Source organism: Argiope bruennichi, chromosome 1 (genome assembly GCF_947563725.1).
Source record: "Argiope bruennichi chromosome 1, qqArgBrue1.1, whole genome shotgun sequence".
Lineage (NCBI taxonomy): Eukaryota > Metazoa > Arthropoda > Arachnida > Araneae > Araneidae > Argiope > Argiope bruennichi.
This window is the reverse complement of record NC_079151.1, coordinates 148,240,908-148,257,403: the sequence shown is the minus strand read 5'-3', so window position 1 is coordinate 148,257,403 and position 16,496 is coordinate 148,240,908. Positions and strand designations below refer to the sequence as shown.

General features: G+C 30.9%; 1 protein-coding gene across 4 annotated transcripts in view; it reads left to right on the top strand.

Annotated features, from left to right (window-relative positions):
- The window catches only part of LOC129980076 (multidrug resistance-associated protein 1-like), a 111,627-nt gene that overhangs the window by 47,803 nt on the left and 47,328 nt on the right, over positions 1-16,496 (top strand). Inside the window, exon 1 of one of the 4 annotated variants that reach the window (XM_056090772.1) lies at positions 1,793-1,942. The exons of the other annotated variants lie outside the window; for them this stretch is intronic. The gene's annotated coding sequence lies outside the window, so the exon portion shown is untranslated. Of the gene's footprint in view, positions 1-1,792; positions 1,943-16,496 lie in introns of those variants that run through there. 4 annotated transcript variants of the gene reach the window in all.

Genomic DNA, 16,496 nt, shown 5'->3' with positions numbered 1-16,496 from the left:
AATGTTAACTGTCTTCAGATGAGGACGCTATTAATGAATTAAAAATGAAGTTTCAGTTATTTTGCTTATTTGGCAAAATAACTGAACAGTCGACTTGTTTGGCTTTTCCCTCACGTTTTTGAATACAGTGAGAATATTGGTTGCTAGTATTAAGAAATTTAGCTATATAAGTTAAACTATATTTGCCAAGTTACTCTGTCCTTCAGAATTTTATAAATTTCTTTCGTTATAAATCCATTTTTTTTCCATCGTAAAATATTATTTCAAGACATTATCTGACTTCGAATTCACATGGAAATTCCTATTGTTCATTTTTCATCTTTTACACATGCAATAAATGCCCAACTTACTTTGAACCATCTTTGAATATTACTCGGAAAGTTATGCAGAATGCGTACAAAATGCTTCTATAGTTCGCCATTCAATTTAGTATTCATAATTATAAATGTATTATTATTATTTTAATATTTTTTCTGCTTTCACGCTTTTTTCCACTCCCTTCAGGTTATAAAAAAGAAATTCAAGAGAAATTTCGCTAAGATATAAATCCACGCCCCCCCCCTCTACCAACCCCAAACCTAAGTTCGCGAAACGTCGTAAGAGATCTCAAAGCGGGGGGGGGGCAATATTATTATAACTGAGTGACTTAGACTAATATACTGCTACAGAAGCACTTAAAAACTCTTCTTGCCTTCTTTGAGGCGCATCGCATCTTCTTTATCATTTACGATTTGGTGAAGGATGTTATTTCAGGGGGGTTATTCAGCAGGGTAGTTCGAACTGAGCTGTTATTCAGCATACTCTGCTAAGAGGGAAAGGGGAAAAGACTTGCTATAAAAGTTAAAAATCATCCGTACTTATTTTGGAACTTGTGAAACGGACCAAAACTATATATAATATGTAGAAAAAAATAATTTCCTTAGTACTATAAAACTTTTTTTTCCTTTTCGCATACTAATTAAATTAAAAATATTTGTTGTTTTTGTCAATGCTTGTATCTATTGCCTTCTTATAATGCTTACATTCGGCTAAACTACCGATCACGGCTGTGATTGAATTTTTGCGTGATTCTTTTCCTCGTAATCTGAAGTGCAAACGATCGACATTTGGAATTTTATGACCATTGATCCCCCCCCCTAAAAAAAGTATTCTCAATAGGTTTGATTGAATAATGATTACTTAATACATAATAAGTTTCTTGCTAATTATTAGCGATTTCTTATTATTATGTTTGTATTTTGTTCAATTATCCCATATTTCTGTAGTAGGTCGATTCTTCTGCGTTTCTTAAATAGCAGTTTTATACCAGATAGTTAAAAAAAATTGATTAATAAATAAACTCTTTTACCCTGGGAGGTAAAAGGGTCAATGAACCCAATCTATTTCGAAAACTCATTACAAATGACATACCCTTCAATGCATCATTCATGGTATCTGTTCTTACTTCTGATTTTTCATTTGTAAGAATCGAAGTATATCTTTTATCTGAACAAAGATTTACCCTTTTGTGAATTATTTCACTAAGATTGTGTTCTATAAACGAGATGTTTACGGAAGTGGAAAGCGATTATCTGCTGTAGTATTTCTGAAGCGTACATAACAGAAGGCAAATTTTCCTAATCGATAGTCGACCCTTGTATATTTGCAAAAAGCCACCTTATCTGAACGCCACTGAAGTATCGGATTCTGTCGGAAAAAATAGTAGCCGCTACCCAATCGAATGACTCTGTCCTCTCGGGTATATACTGCTACTGTTTATTTCCACCAGGGAAGAAGGGGTGAATATTTATCTATTTGTTCGCTCATCGGAGTTCTACATTAGTCATTTGAGTAAGTTGTATTAAATTTTATCTCCGCATGGTTAGAGATTGCAGCAGTTACAAATTATTTTCCGACAAACGAACCAGTTCTAGTGTAGTTCCTAATGGAGATTTAAATCTGGGTAAGTAAAATGCAATTTTATATCAGCTATCAGTTATTTTACAAGAGATTTCATTTTAATTTCTTTTCTATGTCGAGGAAGAATTGTTTCCTTTGAAATATTCAGTCTAGATTTTCTTGAACTTTTCCATATTAATCTTCGAGTTTGAAAAAATTAAAAAAGAAGTCCATGTATTTGCAAATGCGATGATTTAAAAGAAAATAGAATCTAGATGGATTTAGTTTGGTATGTGGCTTTTATAAGCAATTTTAGTATATTTGAATTAGCTAAAGTTGTCAATAAGATGAAATGCCTTTCAAAAACTGCAATTTTTTTCCAACTTCTCGCAAAGAGAATATTAATAACAACTATTTTTTGAATAATTTTATAATATACGTATAATTATTCAAATCGAGAAAAAAAAAAGGAGGGAATTTTTTTCAGTTATGGAACTTATTTATCAACACTTTATATACTGCAAGCTTTAAATATCTTAATTTGTTGTCAAATTATCATTGTTACAGTTAAAAAATATTTTAAAAATCTGGGAAATTGAAATATTTGCACGATAATGGAATTGAGAGTATTGTGTAAAGTAATCGTTTTAAATCTACGCTAGTAGACCTGCCTTCGTTTCTTGAGTCTGTGCTTAATAAACCGCAGGAAAAATGACTCTTGTGGTTGAAATAATAGTTCTGTAAAATGCCTTTTGTATTTTGTCCGATTTGAAATAAAGTGTATGGAATGATTCCATCTTTTAGTTAGTAATGGTTCATATAACTTTTGTACTGATTTAATTGAGTTATCCAATGAATTTGATTGAATATCTAAAAGTAAGCATCTGAAATATTCTGTTTTCCAGTTCTTGCAATGCATAGCATTCTTATTTAAGTGATGAATAGCTGCTCTACTTCATCATTCTTTTGAATGGAACTACATATTGTTTATAGGCTCATGCGGTCTTTTGTATAATTGTTAACGTTATTGGACCATCCTGTTTAGACTAATAACTTAAGTCTTAACCTGTTAAGACTTAAACTTTCAATATCTAGATCACCTACGAACGAGATTCAGGAAATCTAGTCTTCTCAGTTCAAATCAACCCACAAATCTCATGCAATTTTCTGAAGAGACTTTTTTTTTTCTTTGTTGAAAAAGGATTTTGCTGTTCACATGACTTGCACTTGACAACGCACGCACACGTTTTCGCTCCTCAAACCTCATTTTTTTTTTTTTTTTTTTTCGTGACTTCAGATTTTCATGCAAATGTAGAAATGAGACAGGAAAGATGAAAAAACATTGACTATTGAAAAGCAAAAAATAGATATGGCTAGAATATATTTATTGAGAAACTTTCAACGAAATAATTGGAATGCTAGCGAGAATTCTGAATTATTGTGGGTTTCGAATATTGAATTGTAGAATCCGATAGATATTCCCGCCCTTAAAATTTCCGTGTTCTCACTCTGCAGTGACGTAACTGAGATGGGACAGGCAAGGTACGTGGCTTTGGGGCACAAAATGAAGGGATCAATTCGTTGTATTTAAAATAAAATTGGGTTTTTAATAAGCTCATATTTCCCAATATTTTTAAAAATTAAAAGTTTTCAAAAGCAGTGAACTTTTCTAATTGGAAATAAGGGCTTATTAGAAACTCATGGTTGTTATCTAATGATTTAAAGCTTCTGGTTATTTTATGAGTTAAAGAAAATAAATTCATACAAAACTCATATTAGATAACTTAATTCCATTTGCCATTTATCTATTTTTGCATGAAAAATAAAGAATGAAGATTTCAAATCTTCCCGATTTATGTGAAAAAAAAAATAGCTTTGTCCGGGACACTCGCGAAAGCAACGAACACCCGACAACAAGCGTAACTAGAGATAGTATAAATCTCAAAATCTTTCAGTAAGAGCATCGTATTATGCGTTTCAGCAGAATCGTTTTTCATATATCTGGGCGAGAAAACAGATTGAACGAAACTACGTTCTTGAAAATCGAATCATAAATATTAAAGCGTATATTTATGAATGATAGAAACGGGATATGCAACTCAAAATAAATTAATTAATGGAAAGCCCTCGCAATAAAACAAAATTTTCCAACTTTTTTCATTTGGAGTCGGAGAAACGGCGGCGTCAGATTTTGATTCAGTCTAAATGAGCGCAAAAGATCACATTATTTTCATTCATTGAAACTTCTGTTAATAACAAAAAAAAAAATGAATGATCTAAATGAATGATCGTTAAATATTTTTACTGTTGCTTTTGAACGCGAAAAACCGGAAAATGTTCATTAAAAATTAAAGAATCAGTTATGGAATAAAAATATATACTATGACTTAAGATGGTGTCGATATGATAACTAAACCGATAAAAATAACCAAATCTATTGATTCTTTTTATCACACACACGCATTTTGAAATTGATTTCTTTAGTTTTAAATTGTGTGAAGGAGCTCTGCTGATACTTTTGATAACAAAAGTATCAAGTGCAGGCTGCGAAGGATCTTTTACCTAATTAAAGATCGTACTTTCTTTCATACTTCAGAGCTTTAGTACAAAAAGACTGCAGTTTAGTTCTTTTGAGAATAAACCGACTTCAACAAAAGCTTAAAAACTTTCGCATCGATAAAGGCGAAGATAATGAATTTATAACTTTTCCGATATCCTTCAAACTTGACTGGAAGGAATGCATATCTTTTTTTGTGTGCAAATAATTTCTACTAAAATTTTAACTAAATGCAGTGATACATGTCGTAGGCAAATGAACCATGTGCGAGTTTTAATTCATCTTTGAATAAGATATTTTAGTTTTTGTGTAAATTATAAATTTTAATAGATAAATTTAACGGTGTGCATTAAATTATTATGGTTTTAAGTCTTGTATTTCATATTAAAAAAGATGGGGAAAAAAAAGCAGAAAATCATTATTTTAATAAAAAATATTTACATTTATACAACATAATTACATTTTCAAATATTTCTTTCAATAATCTTTTTCGTATTGATAGAGGGAAAAAAAGCTGTAAGTGTTGTCAAATTTTATATCTAAATACGCGTTTTATATCTTTATACGCGTTTTTTTAGAGTAGCGTAAGAGCATTATTTATATTAAATTAATTATAAAGACGTTTAAATGATTTTATATATTTATTAACGAAGGTTTTAATTAAATATTCAGAATTTTTATATAAAGTTTAAAGGAAAAAAAATGTATAACTTTATTATTGTTCGTACAAATTTCCGTTTTAGATGTATGAAGAGATTTGTACACATTTTATATTTTCTTGAAGTATATGATATAAATAAAATTTTCGATTTATATTTCAGTAAAGTATTAAAAGTTCTTCATTAGAAATCATTTGTTTTTTTATATAGCCCTTTTTTGAATTATTAAAATTATGATGGGGAAAATTCCCTGTGTAAGTTTGGAATAAAACTTTCAAACTGATTTTGTAAAATGTTTTCTTAACATTCTTTGAAATATACTTACGGTACATTTTATACGAGGGTTGTCCATATATAACGGTTGTAGTGAAGTTATTTATTATGTTTAAATAATATCAATTCCAGAATATTTTAGATAATAATATGTAAATTTAATTGCAACTTCAATCTTTATACTCCTCGGCGTAGAAGTCAGAAAAGAAAGGAAGAGCGCAGTTTTGTATTTGCCATTGGCGCTTATGTAGGTGCGCCACTGCACTCGGGGTCCTGAAAACTTGATCTAGAATGTTACCTGTAATGATTTCTAATCGCTTTTTAATTTATTTATGGTACAAAACCAGTGAATTGCATAGGAGTTATGAAGGATAATAATAATAAAAGAAAAAGTTTAATATGCTTTGAAGAGCGGAACGATGACGTTTACCAAATTATGAGAAAGAACAAACGATTAATAGCGTGGCACTTAGATGCTGGAGTAATTAGAACGGCAGGTCAATGACCTCTTGTCTTTGCGGCTGGATATTTTTTCATCCTCTTGTGGCTTGCACACGAGCGGTAGGGGTTGATAAGCTGCCTCCGCTCACACTTAAGACAGATTGTAGATTTAAAAATGAAAAATGCCCGAGTGCGATGGATTAGCTATTGGATCTAGAGACTTAATGAAGATGCATCTAACGATCTGTGACGTAAAAAGTTAATGCATATTTAGTACTTTCTATCTTTTCATTCGAGAGAACGTTATAATTTTTTTTTTTCGAACTTAGAGTGTCGACGTTTCAAGTCTTTTCTTGTCCAGGGAGGGGGGGAGACATACTTTGAACCAAGTGTAGGTGAACACAAAGAAATTTTGCGTACACTCTGTACTTCCGGATTTTAGACATGCATCCAATTTTAAAGTGAATCATCCAAAAGGAAGAGGTATTACTTCACTGAAAAATATACTTTACTATAGTGCTTTAATTATATATATATTTCTTAATTTTAGTGTTGAAAGCAAATATTATATGCATTCTTAATTATTGTAATTATGTATTCCAGCATTGCCACTTATGTTCTGTCGACCGTATGAATACTGTTTAACAGTCATGCAAGAAACAATGACTGCATGTGTAGCTGCGATTGCACTTGTAGTAAGTTCGTGGCTTCCAGGTTCCTTCCGGAGGGTTCCAGGTTCAAAACCCGATTCCCTCGAAGAATCGTCGTGTAAAAGGATCTGGTTCAAATTAAATCTGTCGGACCCAAATATCCTCCCTCTAGTGTGGCATGGAATTCTGGAGACGGAGTGTCAATTCAGGCATCATCATTGGCATGTGATTGCGGTTCAAAATGACGAGGCCCGTCTCAAAATAGCCTTAGTGTTGTTTTAAAACGGGATGTTAATATACTATATCAAACCAAATAGCACCAGGCGTTTCGGATTTGAACAGAATCCGGACTGCAAACGTGCTACTTCTTTTGGAGGTGCACCTCTTATCTCTCACGAGAAAATTGATTGGTTGATTATCAATAGAACAGAAATACACAGCGGTCAATTTTCGCCGTGGGAAGTGCCTAGGGCCGCTTGGCTGTACTGGAGAACGCAGGCGAGGCCTAAAAATTTAATAAATTATTATTTATCTACCAAATAATGTAGCGAATTCGAAAAAAAAAAATACAGATTATCTGAATTATAAGATGTAATGAGAACTTTGGGAAGTATAATTTATCCAGTGCCATTTTCAGATGCCATTGAAACAAAACTTTCAATGCTTTTTGGATATATCTTTTCGCAAAAGGGTCACTTTTTGCAGAAATTCTCACTGTTTTGTCATGCATAAAATAGCAATCGATTTAAAAATGTAGGCAGTAATTTTACAGATGTTTATAAAGTATAATTAAAATATAAAAAAAAGCTATTACTGTTGTCAACACAGTTTTTAAATCTTGCGCATCTAAATATGTAAACAACCGTTAAATACAAAATGTCAAATATCTTCCGATGTTAATCATCCTATATTAAACAAAATTCGTATTATGGGTAATTTCTCCATTGAAAATTTATTTATAACATCAAAAAAGGATATTGGCGTAGAAAATTTCCAAGTTTGTATAATTTTAAATATGTAGAGATCCCCTAAGTAAATTTTATGCATTCCACCTTTTTGTATACTTTACCAGCTTTAAAATGCTATTCTTATTTTTCATGTACAGTGATCGATTGCAGAATAAAACCAAGATAGCTCTTTTTTTTTTTTTTGTCCTGCTACTACTATAACTTTTGTAGTAAATTTATTTTGTTCTTAACTCTTGGTTCCTCAGTGCTTGAATAAAAACGCCCTTCATACATACTGATTATCTGAATTTGGTGCAAATATAATGAGATCCCTCCTCGTAATTACAGGAAACGAGCAGGATTCCTTTTTATCTGCACCCGTTTCCTGATGCCTTGAAATCTTGCAAATTATCTGGACGTGACTGATTTATTTCTCTTTTTTTATTTTATTTAAGTACAATTTATTACAATGAAGCTTTGAAGAATTAACTAGGAAGAATTTTTTTTAACTCGTTTGAAGATTTTTATCTCAACTATACGAGTTGTTTTTGCGTATTTTCTTTCCTTGGACTTGTGAGGATTAACTTTAATGGGAGAGGTTGATGAAAAAAAATTGTTTCTGTTTAGTTGACAAATGCATTTTGACTCCTATAGGCCTGATGTTGTGTTCCCTCTTCAAATTGAGGATAGGTGGTAAATACTTTAATTCCCATTCCGACAGCTTGTAGTGAGTGCGGTTCCATTTAGTTTGAAAGTGTAAGGATTCACAATGCGGATAAATGTTGTCCTTACATTCCAGAGTTGGGATTTTGGTGTTGCCTTTTGTTGAACAACTTTGGACACATATTCACTTGCGATAATCAGCTCTGTGTTGTCGAACCGATGATTTTGTTTGAACTATCGCCATCTACATTTTGGTCTTCTACGCTTTAGAAAGGTATAGATTGGTAAGTCCTTTTAATCTGAAAAGTTATTTTCAATTTTTTTTTCTGTCAGCTTGAAATGAATGTCAATTACCAAAGCATGATTCGGCTTAACTGCGCTGTCGATCTGTTATGCATACACATCTCAACTCATTGGCTTAAAGATGACGACATCTATCTGTAATTTCAGCATAAAAGTTTTGACCATGGCTGACATCTGTCTTATGACATTAAGTCATTCTTTAAAAATCGCATAAAAAAGCTGAAAGGAAGAACAGAAAATTCTTGTAAACGTTTTATTTCATTTGTTTCTTTGCTGAGATTTGAAATCCCAAGTTTTTCTATTCGTATAATAAACTCTTCCTTCAACTGTCATAAAGTGTACTGAAGTGAGAAATTTCGTGCTGTCATATTTGGATGACTTTTATCTTTAAGTAACTGATTTATTAAGATTTATTTAACCATTTACATAAAATGAGAGGGGAAATTGAGCTTGTTCCAATGGCCATCTTTCGGACACGCTAATAATTTCTTTTGTAATTTTTTTTTTTTTTTAAATACCGTTTTTTTTTTTTTTTTTTTTTTTTTTTTTTTTGTCTTAAAGACAGATTTGAGAGTAAACAACCCCATACCCCATTTTTAAGTATTTAAATGAATAAAACGTGTCACTACTACTTGGCCATTAGTGTAAATTTGCGATTATGTCATTCACTGGATTATGAACTTAAAATCAAATTCAATGTATCAATGTGTCGCTGATACATTGGAATGGCAACTGGAAAATGATCATTTGGCTGGTTTGGGTGTAATGTCAAAGTAGGTTAGTTTAATGTCATCTTGCGGCAAGAAGTTCGAGTCTTTTTTTTTTTTTTCCCGAGGAAATTCTTTTCAGTTTGGACTTGCATGATACAATTTATTGTACAAATGTGTGTTTTATCCTTGCATCTATATTTACAAATGTGCGTACGTATGTTTTTACTTCATTATAGACAACGTAAAGCCGAATTCTTTTCCCGATTATTAAAAATGTTCAATTGTAATGTAAATTTTAAAATATATTTAAAATGTTTATATATAGAGGGCCGGCTAGTTTCCTGGTCCCTAACATTTTCAATTAAATGTTCTATGTAACTTGGTCTTAATGCCTTCTTCGGCAAAGATTTTTTTTTTTAATTTCAAATTTTTATAGTTATATTGTTTATCCTATTTTAGAAGCCTTACTTCGCTTTATTCATTGTACTGTGCATTTTCGTAATTTTCTGTAAAATTTAATTTTGAAATGAAGGTGTTTAAACTTCAACTAATACACAAATATATTTGTTGATACCAATATGTTTCTAAAAATGAGAAAAGAAAGTAGAATCGTTTAGTATTGATGTCTTTTTGTGTATTCTACAGGGTGGTTATAATTAAACTCCCCCTATAAACAGCATCATAGAATACAAACGGATGAACGGATTGCAACGAAATTTGGTATGTAGACTATACACGAGATGCGCTCCAGAAATTTCAAAAAATAGTAATAATAATAAATAAATAATTTTAGTTCCAATATGTCCACCAGAGGACGCCTTTTCCGCAAAAACATTAAATTGAACACAATAAACGACCAAAACGGAATACGGAATCGATATTAACAATCCAGAACAAGAATTATGAGTATTAAAATGTAAAACCAGTAAAAGCTGTCAGTTCTAGGAAAAGATCTCGAGATTTGCATGCTTGCGAAGAAGAGGAAGCTGCAAAACAAGTTAGGGTAAGAAACGTTTGCAGTCGTTGTCATGTTTTATGTCGATGTTACCGACTGTAATGATGACGGTATCTTGTTGCGACGTTGAATGATTTAAAGAACTCATGTGCGAGGCATCAAAACTGATCAGTTACGATCTGCTATTGAACACACTGTCCATCGACTTGAAATTTTGCAGGTGAATGAGGGTGGTCACTTGGAGCACCTTCCCTACATCATCCTGGACACGATTAAGTTTTTTTCTCTCTCAAACAGCTACTGTTTTATTTTCATTACCTTTACTTAATGTGGTTCGATGACAAGGTGATCAGAAACTAGTCAATAAAAGTTAATATTGTTTCTGCATTCCGTTTTGGTCGTTTATTGTGTTAAAATTAATGTTTTTCCGGAAAAGACGCCCTCTGGTAAACATTTTGGAACTTTTTTTCGAAATGGCGTGAGCGCATCTCGTGTATAGTCTATATGCCAAATTTCGTTGCAATCCATCCACCCGTTTGCGTTCTATGATGCTGTTTATAAGGGAAGTTTAATTATAACCACCATGTAGAATATCTTTTAAATTTATGCAATATCGTAGAGGATTATTTGAAGAAAATTTCTCTCATTCATCATAAAATTTCAGTTTCTATTTTTACTTTTAAAAAGATCTAGATGTTATAAATAATAAATTTTATTTCGTTTCAGTCAATAAATATATTTTTAAAAAACATGGTTGGTATAAATTTGATCTAAATTTTGTAAAGTCCTTTGGCCCGAAGAAATAGTCTTGACATTAACTTCAAAACCAAAAAACATTTCTGTTTAATGTAACTAAATCTGACCGAGTTATGAAGACTATCAATATTTTATGGCAATCAATAGTTATATTATTTCTGGCCAATCCTTGAAGACTCCAGGTTTTCTTTAGCGGATCTTCAAGAATGTCAATGGAATGGTCTGAAATGACGCTCTTTTATAAACTAATGATATTTGAATTTAGTTTTAGTCGTAGAATAGTGGAACCTTTTTTTAAATTTAAAATATAAGGGCCTCAAGAATGTTTTATTAAATTTGATTCCTAATATCCAGAGAGTGTATACAATTTAATATTCGTAATTTATCAGAACATTTATTCTATTTTTTAATTAAAATGGCATAAAATGATTCTTTTCTTCATTTAGACCATTTTTCCTGTTAGATGTATGTTGAAAATGACAGTTTTCTAAGTTTGCTGTGAGAGTTAATGTACTTCTTTTAATTTGAGCTTTTTTTCCATACATGATTTTTACACGTTGAGGAATTCTATTTTTTTTCCATGCACGCGTAAAGAAGCTCGTGCATGTTAACTTTTTTATTTTATAACTACTTACAATAAAGATGAATATATTGCGTGAGTCTGTTCTGTGTGTATTGTGCGATTCAAACTTTATCACTTGACCAACGATTATCAAATTTGCCACATATATACTTTGGTTGTGTTAATGATCAACTCGGGACAATTTTTTTAAATCTTAAAACGCCAAAGTTTTGCTTACTTTTTAATTTAACTCGTTTAACACGATAACATCCAAGAATATTACAAAAATGTTTACATTATTTTAAAATTCAAATAATTATTTTTTCAATGATACCACTTTGTATTTTAATATAAATATTTTTGCAATGTTTAATCAACTTTTAAAAAAAGATTTTAAAACACTTTTTACAACAATTATCTTAATAACTCAGAATGAATATCAAATGCATGATGAACGATAATTCAAAAACTAAATATCTTGGAATCCAAAAAATAATAATTCTCTAAGAACACCAAAGATATTCATGAAAATCACTATTGGAGCTGCAGATATTTTTTCGTTTTTGTTTAACAGACCCAAATACTAATCGGTTCTCAACACAATTCAATATTAGTAAAACAGATTTCCGGAAAGTTAGCTATGTATTTATTTAATTCTGTGAAGAATCTGTAAAAGATTTAAACTTTTTATTAAAAATGCTATTGACATTAGAAAAAAAATTCCAAATTTTACATTATTTAAAGTATTTTTTACGAATTGTAATGGAGCTAACTAAAAATAAGGGCAATTCATAGTAAAATGAACTGAACAGCGTAAGGCTTTTAAAATAATATGAATTATATATTTATCAAAATTCAAGGCTGAAAATTATTTCGCTGAGGAAGTTGTTTAGACAAAATCGCACAAAAATATTTAATAAAAAATTTTAGTGATCATTAATTCAATTTTAGTGATCATTAATTCTGTCGAACCAACTGTCTGCCATAGGCGGCTCATATGAAATATATATTTGAAAATATGCTTAAAATTAAAAAACAAAACTGATTAAATATAGGACAGAAATTTATACGACAAAAAAAATCATAATTGAAAAGGTAATGTTTCTGAGTTTTAAAATGATGTAAAAATCTTTTTTGTGCTGTAATATATAAGGAAAGAACGCAAAAATTTTCTTAACTTTTAATTAATTGAAATTTAAAAAAAACATCGCTTCGAGGTACTCATTCCTTATTCTCAAAAGTATATGCGAGCCAAGTTTGGTAATTCGGGGTCAAACGATTTGTCCAGCAGACACTCACACTCATTCGTATTGTAAGAAAGGGTCTCCGAACACCGAAGTGAACAACTGAGCGCAGTGCTGCATGGAGTTAGCTAATCGTAATAAAACAAATGCGACATTAAAAAAAAAAATTACAGAAATGAGTTTTTGTTGAAAATAAATATCATGAAAAATAGCAGCAGAAGTAAGATTTAGTTATTGGTGTTATTAAAAATTGTTAATGTTTTTTGTTTAAAATGTTAAAAATTTCGAGTCCAGCTATCCGATGGAAACAACTAATTCTTGAAATAAAAGAGGGGAGCAAAATGCTTTCCTCGTTATGTTCGCCTTTGTGAATCAATAATATAAGCTCAGTTATGGACACGAACATCTTCTTTGAAGGCATTGTATTCTTTAATGAATCATGCATTCTTTAGCATGTCTGAAAAGAAAGTTGTAAAATATTCTTTTTGTTAAACATTAATTGTTTGTTTGGTCACTCGGGCAAATTTACATTTATTTATGGTCGGCTGGTGATAATGAGTTACTACCATCAGAGATTATGGCTATCAAGGGAATTCTTCATCGGTTACTTATAACAACTTATCAAGCGATTGTTTGCAGCGTTTGCCTGAGCTGCCATGCGCTCATGAATCATTCTGTTAAAGCATTAAAATCTTTTGTAGTTATTCATCTCCTATACATGATCTCTTTCTTCTGCTGCATATTTCAGTTACGTATATGCTTATTGCTGTAAGTATGTTCAGAAAAAGTCCTTATTTATAAATGTTTCAAAATGTTATTTGCATACATGTAATGTTATTACATTATTAACATTACTTTCCCGTGTACGAATTATGCATAAAATACTGTTACTGTTAAAGAATTCTATCAGGTGGTTTAGACGATGTATAGGTGTTTAGATCTTCCTAACTTGAGTGAATCACTTTTGGTATCATGTTTGTATGTGCTATTTCAGTAAAGTAATTTTTTATTGCCTTAAAATAAGGCGAAATGCAGCAAAAATGTCTGTTCAAGACATGCAACAACTGAATAAATATTGTGAATTGTCCCATGTTATCATATTTTAATATATTTTACAAAACTACATTGTGTCGTTTATATGTATGTTTTTATTTTTTGGTCATATTTTCTGGCTTTTTTAAAGTTAGAGTTGGGATCTAATCACCGTTTGATGAATTTCAGAACTGCTATTACAGACTATAGATTCAATTCATTTCGTTTAAAATGCAATAATTAATTTTGGGCGGCAGTTTTGTGAAATTCATTATCTCAAAATGTTGAAAAATATCCCATATTGCACAACTGTGCCCGATTTATTGTCGATTCTGTTACTTAACTCCTTGCACGTTTTGATATTAGAACAACCAGCAGTTTTTCTTTCTTTAGTTTTGAGGAACAAATGGATAGATACAGGAATGATATGGATCATTCGCAGAAATAATTTAAAAAAAAAAATGTTGCGTATATATGAACGTTCGTTTTATTTTCTATCAGAGGAATAAAAACCATTGTCAATAAGTCACTAGGTCATTCTTCCTTTTTTAAATCCCCACTACTCACAAATAGAATTGCAAAATTTTGACATATAAAAATCTTTATTGAAGTCAAAGTAGCAATGACTTTAAGAGGGAGAAAATTCCTTTGGGCACGCTAATATTCTTTATTGGATGGGAGCAACAATAAATGTACAAAATAAAATGTTGCGCCTAATAAAGAGTTTAAATAAATTCGCTATTCTAGCAGTTAATAGCTATAATTTAGCATGCATGCCACTATCTAGTAATAATTCGTTATCAGTGAAATATTTTTTAAGTGAATTTTAATCTACATCTCGTTTTACTGGTGTGCATGTTATCTCTGTTTCAGAAAATGGAAAATAATGCCTATATTTCCTTTTTTTTTTTTTTTTTTGTGTGTGTTTTTTTTTTTCATTTCCGCCAGGCTTTGTGCTTTTTGATAGCCCTTGGTAATGGAAGTCGAGAAGACGGTGAAGTTTCACGCTACATCATGACGTTCAGTTAAATTGTCGCAAAATGTATTGAAAAACGGTTAATGTATTTCAACGGAATTTAATTTTGGATATCACAAATTTTTAAGCTATGTCTTTATAATGATAGTTGTTCAGTTTCATGGAGCTCCTGCTATATTCATGTAGAAGTACGCTTCATTATTTATTAGAAATTATTTATTGTATTTAGCTTTCTCCGCTTTGAGTTGTCTCTGAGCGATATGACTGATATTTATTATTAATTGTAAGTACAAATTAATAATAAATAAAATTTATATTTTTAATTTAATTAATATTTGTATTTTTTTTCATGAACTGTCCCAACAGTTGATGAAAAACTATTTATACATATTTTGAAAATTCTATTCTCTTTCTGCATATTTTAATCTTCTTGTGGCTCACATGTTTGTTCTTAGGAGATAGTGTGAATGTTTATCATAGTTGATAGTTATGAAAAAAATAATATTTTTTGTTTGTGGATATTTTCAATTAATGCCGAAATTTTCAAAAAAAAAAAAAAAAAACTTTTTGAGTTGGAAAAAGTGCTGTTGTACAGAAACGCCATCGTCAAACAATAGAACTATATACTGAAAAGAAATTGTTAGTTTTGATGACCTTTCGAGGTCATCCATAATTTTCATATAATTTTATTCATATTTCACCAGAAGATCCCCGTTTTGAAGTAAAGGTATCTTGCGCACTTCGTTAACACAGTTTTGATATAACATGGCACAGATTTAGGAGAATCTCTGAACATTATGGAGAATTATAGAATCGTAAAAGTAAGGCTTGTGAGGAACGATGTCTGGTTTTTACTTTACGCTGAGACTTATCGTTTTAAACTGAGATTACAAAAAAAAAAAAAAAAAAAAAAAACTAATTTTGCGTATCGTGCTGATTTCAGAAGTTGCCAGTACTTGGGACACTGATGCTCGTGATTCCGTATACAACGTGAGTGAGTGGAATCATTGCGCGTACTATTACAAGGGATACAGTGAATTCCATTTGATAGGTTCAAACTTTTTCAAAAATTTATGGCCATCTTAAATGTGTCTGAAATGTCTTGTTCTGAAAAGATGTCTGGGAGGTGAAAGACTCAACGAATCGGACGAATTTTCATTTCCTGGTGTCAACTTTTGATAACTACGTCACCCTGTTGAAATAACCACCGGCAAAATATAGACTGGCTTCCGTATCGTAACCGAAGTCATTTCTCTTCATCGGGTCACTTGAAAAACGTGTGCGATTAATGGAGCTGGATAAAATCACCAGTCCTGACATCTGGCTGTTATATTACCGATGCCGCAAGGGCATTTCTGTAGTTGATTTCATACTATTTTTGTAATATGTCTCTAGTGCATATTTCAAGAACAATATTTTTCGATTTACTATGGTTTCTCTAAGGTCGTTGTCGTTTAAATCCGGATCATTATTTGTGAGTGAATTTGGTATTAACACAAGAAACCCTAATAACGAAAAAAAAAAAAAAAAAAAATGTTACAAATTTCTCAAGAACTTTAAAGAATCTTCAAAGGTGTAATTTTTTTCATTGTTTTACGAACATAACACATTTAAAGAAAACGAAATGCAAAGCGCGATTATCAATAGTTAGATCTGTATCAATGAATCGCAGTTTGGGGTATTTGGTATTTCTTAAGGTTAAGATGTAATTAAAAAAAATACGAGTTCCAAGGTAAATATGTTCTCTAATTTAACTGAAATACAATGAAACAATTTAATGTTGTTGATTAACAGTAATACTAGGTTTTTAAATTTCCATTCCTCACTTTTTTTACGCTTATTTCTTCTTGATTGAAGTTGATTTAAAAAAAAAAAAAAAGAAAGTAAACT